Source organism: Arachis hypogaea, chromosome 17 (assembly GCF_003086295.3).
Source record: "Arachis hypogaea cultivar Tifrunner chromosome 17, arahy.Tifrunner.gnm2.J5K5, whole genome shotgun sequence".
Classification (NCBI taxonomy): domain Eukaryota; kingdom Viridiplantae; phylum Streptophyta; class Magnoliopsida; order Fabales; family Fabaceae; genus Arachis; species Arachis hypogaea.
Window position 1 is genome coordinate 94,378,204 of NC_092052.1, and position 8,218 is coordinate 94,386,421.

At 35.3% G+C, this 8,218-nt stretch overlaps 1 non-coding gene across 1 annotated transcript; it reads right to left on the minus strand.

Moving 5' to 3' along the window:
* Positions 1-7,594: 7,594 nt before the first annotated feature.
* LOC112767982 (small nucleolar RNA R71) lies at positions 7,595-7,702 on the minus strand. The gene has a single exon (XR_003185422.1). It is a non-coding gene; the product is annotated as a small nucleolar RNA R71 (small nucleolar RNA).
* Positions 7,703-8,218: the final 516 nt, after the last annotated feature.

An 8,218-nucleotide genomic window follows, 5' to 3' on the forward strand; every position in this document is an offset into this window, starting at 1 on the left:
ATCTTGAGTAATTATGTGATGCTGAGTACTCACGAGACGGAGATCCCGGCTGCCATGATCACCCTCCTTTGGTGTGTGCTGGAGGGTAAGGACCTTTATCTGCCACGTTTCATTCGGCACTATATGGCCAGGGTCCACGTTCGAAGCACCCTCCCCTTTCCATATCTAGTTACATATCTTGGCCGTCGAGCTGACGTGCCATGGGAGGCTGCCGATGAGAGACCACCAGCGGCAAATTGCAGGAAGATCATTCCGCACAACCGGAACTTCTTAGCCTCGGGCCACAGACCACCACCATTCACTGCAGATCTTGAGATCCCGATCCAGTCAGCACCTCCTCCACAGCAGCCAGACCCTCAGCCCACCACCACTGAGACTCCAGCTACCATCCCTACCAGTGATGACACCCCTTCACACCCGGCTTGATTGAGCATTGGGGACGATGCTTTCTTTTAAGAGTGGGGAGGTCGCCATCTCTGGCGTTTATTTTGGTGAACCACTACATCTTTTTTCTTTTATTTTGGATATTTTTCTGTATTTTTCTTTTTACTGTTATTCTCTGAGTACTTATACATTACTCTTATGTATTTTTACTCTATTTTCTGCATTTTGCATCTTTAGTTCATATTTTAGCCATTTAGTTTATTTTAGTTGTTTAGTTTAGTTTGCAATTCTGATTTATTAGTGGATTAATTAGTATAGCTTACCCTTTTTAGCATAAGATAGTATGGTTTAAATTGAAAAATATAAAAAGGAAGTAAGCTAGGAAATTGAACATATCAGATTTAAATCCATAAACCTTGTATATAGCATTACATGATGTAGTTAAGCTGACAACATTTCATCAAGGAGGAACATTAAAACTTTAAAAGCTACCCTAAATAATTTTTTTATGAGAATAATGAGAATTTTTAACTAAACCTGCATACAATATAAATGATATATGATGCTTGAGTTAGAGAACACATAGCCTGTGAGTCTTTAGCTTAATTGTATGGTTGCATTCAAACCATAATTTCATTCCTGTGTGTTTCATTTCTTTTTATTCTGATGTTCTTTCCTTTGCTTTAATCTATATGTCCAATTATAGAATATAGAATACATACATACCAAGAGAATGATTGAGGCCATCATTTGATTTCAGCTCACTTACCCCAAATTAGCCTACCTTTTACATCACCCTTGTTAACCCCCTTGAGCCTTTTAAAACCCCTTTATTCTATTTAGCCAAATTACTAGCCTTAAGCAGAAAAACAAAAGAAAACCCCAAGTGAATCCTTGGTTAGCTTAAGATAGAAAATCATGAATAGAGTTAAATGTGGGAAACCTTTTGGGAACATGGATGATAGAAACAAAAGGGTAGAGAAGTTAAAAGAAATAAAATAAATTTGGGAAGCATGCTCATGAGAAAATCAAAGTGATTTAATTGCCATGTGCCTTGGAAAAAAAATTTAAAAAAAAAGGGGATACAAAAGAAATTCCCCAATGCAAAATAAAAGCAATGCACATGGAATAGAAAAAAAAATAAAAAGTGAAACATGAGCATGTAACAATAAGTGGGATAATCTGGGAAAATAGGTAAAGAGATTTTTGTTTTACTAAATATGTATGTTAGGTGAGATCTTAGTCTAATTAAAGATTCACTTATTAGCTCAGTTGACCCTATACATAAATCCTTACCTTTACCTTGGCCCAATTACAACCTCAATTAAAGACCTCATGACTTTTTGGTATCACTATATTCTATAATTGTTGATTGGTTAGATGAAGAACAAAGCTATAGAAAGCAAGAATAAAAAGAAAAATAGAGTGAATAAACCCAATAAACACTGAGTGACTAGAGAGTAAACACAAAATCCAGTGAGGGTTCAGTAACTCATCAACATATATCTGTGCTTAAATTTACTAATTGTTTTGCAAGTTTGTACAGTATTTTCTTTCCCATCTCATTTGCTAAAATGCTTTATTATTTAAGGGTTGGATATATATATATATACATGACTCCTTGAGAATGTGAATTAACTTGACTACATGTAAGCTTTATATATGAGTGAATAATTTAGAGTTGCATGATGCATCATTCGTTTAGGTAGTTGCATTTAAATTAGGTTGCATTGCATGACATTCCATCACTTTAACCTTAATTATTTACCTTGGATTTAGCATGAGGACATGCTAGTGTTTAAGTGTGGGGAGGTTGATAAACCCATATTTCATGAGTTCTTTTGTGCTTAATTTGAGTGATTTATACAATCCTTTACCTACTTATTCACATTAATTGCACGCTTTTACATTCCCTTCCTTATTATGTGATGTATGTGAAAAACATGTTTTCTAAGCTCTAAAATTAATTATTTTAATTACCTTTATTTCCATTCGATGCCGTGATCAGTGTGTTGAGTAGTTTCAGATTTTCTAAGGCAGAATGACTTAAGGATGGAAAAGGAAACATACTAAAATGGCAGGAGAAAGCAAAATGGAGCTTTGAAGGAAACTGGTATTCACACGGTTGCATGGACGACGCGATCGCGTGCCAAGCACGAATCAGCAGTGACGCGGCCACATGACTGACGCGACCGCGCACCTTAAGCAGAACGCACATGACGTGGTCACATGACTGACGCGACCGCATGGCAAGGAAAAGCTCCAAATGACGCGACCGCGTGACCCACGCGGACGCGTGACAGAGGCCACGTATCAGAATTTACAGAATACGCCCCCAGCGATTTCTGAAGCCCTTTTTGGCCCAGATCCAAGTACAGACAGCATAGACCAGAGGTTATAAAGTGTGGGAATGCACCCATTCAAAGAGAGCTCGCAAATATTTTACTTTTCAATGATTTAGATTTAGTTGAGAGGGAGATCTTCTCCTCTCTCTCTTAGGATTTAGGATTTCTTCTTGCTTTAAGAGTGACTCTCAATCCAGGTTTTATATTTCTTTATTTTAAACTTCCCTTTCACTTTATTTATTTATCTCAGTATCTGAGTTGGCTAGTTACCTTTATAATTGGATCTATGAATTCTTCCATGTTATACATTGTTATTTGAATTAATAATATTTGAGGTATTTTCAGTTTATGATTGTTCTCTTTGAATTAAGTTACCGTTGCTTCCCATCTAAGGACATTTTTTATTATTCCAGCAATTTTACTTTTTCCCCTTTTGGCCCTGGTTAAGAATTCAGTAACTCAACAGTTATTAAACTCAACATAACTGATAATCGTTATCTTGCTAATTTAGTTGAACTTAAGTAATCCCAACCTTTTCTTAGGAAATAAATAGGATTCAATGGTCAATTTAATTACTCCCCTGACTTTCCTTTGCCCTAGTAAAGGTTGACCAAGCGGAGTTTAGATTCAACTTTCATTATAGTTGAGAGAGATAACTACGTTGGACCTCCAACTTCTTTTACCTTGCCAAAAGTCTGCTTTACAGTATTTATTTATTTTAATTGCCATTCACTTTACTTGTCATTTAGATTACTTGCTTCTTGATGAGCGGATAATTTATACGCTTTTTGGCATTGTTTTTAGTATGTTTTTAGTAGAATTTGGTTACTTTTAGGGATGTTTTCATTAGTTTTTATGTTAAATTCACATTTCTAGACTTTACTATGAGTTTGTGTGTTTTTCTGTGATTTCAGGTATTTTCTGGCTGAAATTGAGGGACTTGAGCAAAAATCAGATTCAGAGGTTGAAGAAGGACCGCTAATGCTGTTGGATTCTGACCTCCACTCAAAGTGGATTTTCTAGAGCTACAAAACTCAACATGACGCGCTTCTAATTGCGTTGGAAAGTAGACATCCAGGGCTTTCCAGCAATGTATAATAGTCCATACTTTGGCCGAGTTTAGATGACGTAAAAGGGCATTGAACGCTAGTTCTACGCTGCTGTTTGGAGTTAAACGCCAGAAACAAGTCACAAACCAGAGTTGAACGCCAAAAATACATTACAACCTGGCGTTCAACTCCAGAAAGAGCCTCTGCACGTGTAACATTCAAGATCAGCCCAAGCACACACCAAGTGGGCCCCGGAAGTGGATTTATGCATCAATTATTTACTTCTGTAAACCCTAGTAGCTAGTTTATTATAAATAGGACTTTATACTATTCTATTAGACATCCTGGATTGTATTTTTTGATCCTGTGATCACGTTTTGGGGGCTGGCCATTCGGCCATGCCTGGACCTTTCACTTATGTATTTTCAACGGTAGAGTTTCTACACTCCATAGATTAAGGTGTGGAGCTCTGCTGTTCCTCAAAGATTAATGCAAAGTACTACTGTTTTTCTATTCAATTCAACTTATTCCGCTTCTAAGATATTCATTCGCACTTCAACCTGAATGTGATGAACGTGACAATCATCATCATTCCCTATGAACGCGTGCTTGACAACCACCTCCGTTCTACCTTAGATTGAATGAGTATCTCTTGGATCTCTTAATCAGAATATTTATGGTGTAAGCTAGATTGATGGCGGCATTCATGAGAATCCGGAAAGTCTAAACCTTGTCTGTGGTATTTCGAGTAGGATTCTGGGATTGAATGACTGTGACGAACTTCAAACTCGCGAGTGCTGGGCGTAGTGATAGACGCAAAAGGAGGGTGAATCCTATTCCAGTATGATCGAGAACCTCAGATGATTAGCCGTGCTGTGACAGAGCATTTGGACCATTTTCACAAGAGGATAGGATGCAGCCATTGGCAAGGGTGATGCCTCCAGACGATTAGCCATGCAGTGACAGTGCATCAGACCATTTTCCAGAGAGGATTAAAAGTAGCCATTGACAACGGTGATGTCCTTACATAAAGCCAGCCATGGAAAGGAGTAATATTGATTGGATGAAGATAGCAGGAAAGTAGAAGTTCAGAGGAATGAACGCATCTCCATACACTTATCTGAAATTCTCACCAATGATATACATAAGTATTTCTATCTTTATTTTCTATCTATTTACTATTAATATTTGAAAACTCCATAACTATTTGATATCCGCCTTACCGAGATTTACAAGGTGACCATAGCTTGCTTCAAGCCGAATCTCCGTGGGATCGACCCTTACTCACGTAAGGTTTATTACTTGGACGACCCAGTGCACTTGCTGGTTAGTTGTATCGAAGTTGTGAATGAAAAACAATTTATTAAGACATGCGTACAGAGTTTCTGGCATCGTGGCCTGAGATCACAATTTCGTGCACCAAGTTTTTGGCGCCATTGCCGGGGATTGTTCGAGTTTGGACAACTAACGGTTCATCTTGTTGCTCAGATTAGGTAATTTTCTTTTTGTTTTATTTTCAAAAATTTTTTCAAAAATATTTCAAAAATTTCTCCTTTGTTTTCGAAAAAATTTTTAAAATAAAAATGTTTTCAAAAAATATAATTTTCTTCAGAATTTTTAAGAATGAATTCTAGTGTTTCGTGAAGCATGTTGAAGCCAGGCTGGCTGTAAAGCCATGTCTAATTCTTCTGGGTAGGGAATGTCAGGCGTGTCATGTCTGAGTTACATACTAAAGCTTGGCTGGCTAATAAGCCATGCCTAACCCTATGATTGGAGCTTTAGTTTAAAGAGCATAAGATTCCTGGAATTCATATTAAAAAAATTTTGGAATCCTTATTTTTCTTTTTCAAAATGATTTTCGAAAAAATTAAAAGAAAATACAAAAAAAATCATAAAATAAAAAAAAATCTAAAATATTTTGTGTTTCTTATTTGATTCTTGAGTCAAATTTCAAGTTTGGTGTCAATTGCATCTTTTCTAAAAATTCTTTGCATTTTTCGAAAAATTCATGCATTCATGGTGTTCTTCATGATCTTCAAGTTGTTCTTGGTAAGTCTTCTTGTTTGATCTTAATGTTTTCTTGTTTTGCATCTTTTCTTGTTTTTCATGTGCATTTTTGCATTCATAGTGTCTAAACATGAAAGATTTCTAAGTTTGGTGTCTTGCATATTTTCTTTGCATATAAAAATTTTCAAAAATAAGTCTTGATGTTCATCATGACATTCAAAGCATTCTTGGTGTTCATCTTAACATTCATAGTGTTCTTGCATGCATTCATTGTTTTGATCAATAACATTCATGCATTGCATCATTATCATGTTTTTCTCTCTCATCATTAAAAATTCAAAAATCAAAAAAATATCTTCTCCTTTTTCTTCTCTTAAAATTTCGAAAATTAGATTTGACTTATTCAAAAATTTTCAAAATCTAGTTGTTTTCATGAGTCAAATCAAATTTTCAATTTGAAAATCTTATCTTTTTCAAAATCTTTTTCAAAAATCAAATCTTTTTCAATTTTCTTAGTTATTTTCGAAAATTTTAAAAATATTTTTCAAAAATCTTTTTCTTAATTTTATCACATAATTTTCGAAAATAACATCATCAATTAATGTTTTGATTCAAAAATTTCAAGTTTGTTACTTGCTTGTTAAGAAAGATTCAAACTTTGAGTTCTAGAATCATATCTTGTGATTTCTTGTGAATCAAGTCATTAATTGTGATTTTAAAAATCAAATCTTTTTCAAAACTAATTTCAATCATATCTTTTTATCTCATCTTTTTAAAACTTATCTTTTTCAAAATTTAATTTTAAAATATCTTTTCTAACTTCTTATCTTCTTATCTTCTCAAAAATTGATTTTCAAAATTTGTTTCAACTAACTAACTAACTTTTTGTTTGTTTCTTATCTTTTTCAAAACTACCTAACTAACTCTCTCTCTAATTTTCGAAAATATCTTCCCTCTTTTTCAAAATTTCTTTTTAATTAACTAATTATTTTAATTTTTTATTTTAATTTTCGAAAAATTACTAACCTTTTTCAAAAACTATTTTCGAAAATCACTAACTCTTTTTCAAAAATTATTTTCGAAAATTCTCCTTCTCTCTCATCTCCTTCTATTTATTTATTCATCTACTAACACTTCATCTGACCCAAATTCGAACCCCCTCTTCCATCTGTGTTCGAATTTCTTCTTCTTCTTTTCTTCTACTCACACAGGGACCTCTATGCTGTGGTAAAAAAGACCCCTATTATTATTATTTTTCTGTTCTCTCTTTTTCATATGAGCAGGAGCAAGGACAAGAACATTCTTGTTGAAGCAGATCCAGAACCTGAAAGGACTCTGAAGAGGAAACTAAGAAAAGCTAAATTACAACAATCCAGCAAGCACCTGTCAGAAATTTTCGAACAAGAAGAGGAGATGGCAGCCGAAAATAATAATAATGCAAGGAGGATGCTTGGTGACTTTACTGCACCTAATTCTAATTTACATGGAAGAAGCATCTCCATTCCTGCCATTGGAGCAAACAATTTTGAGCTGAAACCTCAATTAGTTTCTCTGATGCAGCAAAACTGCAAGTTTCATGGACTTCCATCTGAAGATCCTTTTCAGTTTTTAACTGAATTCTTGCAGATCTGTGATACTGTTAAGACTAATGGAGTAGATCCTGAAGTCTACAGGCTCATGCTTTTCCCTTTTGCTGTAAGAGACAGAGCTACAATATAGTTGGACTCTCAACCTAAGGATAGCCTGAACTCTTGGGATAAGCTGGTCAAGGCTTTCTTAGCCAAGTTCTTTCCTCCTCAAAAGCTGAGTAAGCTTAGAGTGGATGTTCAGACCTTTAGACAGAAAGAAGGTGAATCCCTCTATGAAGCTTGGGAGAGATGCAAAGGATTGACCAAAAGGTGTCCTTCTGACATGCTTTCAGAATGGACCATCCTGGATATATTCTATGATGGTCTGTCTGAATTAGCTAAGATGTCATTGGATACTTCTGCAGGTGGATCCATTCACCTAAAGAAAACGCCTGCAGAAGCTCAAGAACTCATTGACATGGTTGCTAATAACCAGTTCATATACACTTCTGAGAGGAATCCTGTGAGTAATGGGACGCCTATGAAGAAGGGAGTTCTTGAAATTGATACTCTGAATGCCATATTGGCTCAGAATAAAATATTCACTCAGCAAGTCAATATGATTTCTCAGAGTCTGAATGGAATGCAAGCTGCATCCAACAGTACTCAAGAGGCAGCTTCTGAAGAAGAAGCCTATGATCCTGAAAACCCTGCAATAGCAGAGGTAAATTATATGGGTGAACCTTATGGAAACACATATAATCCATCATGGACAAATCACCCAATTAATCAACCAAACACATCAAAGCTATGCTCAAAATCATGAGATATTCATTCTTTCTTAATATGTGACAATTTTAGCATA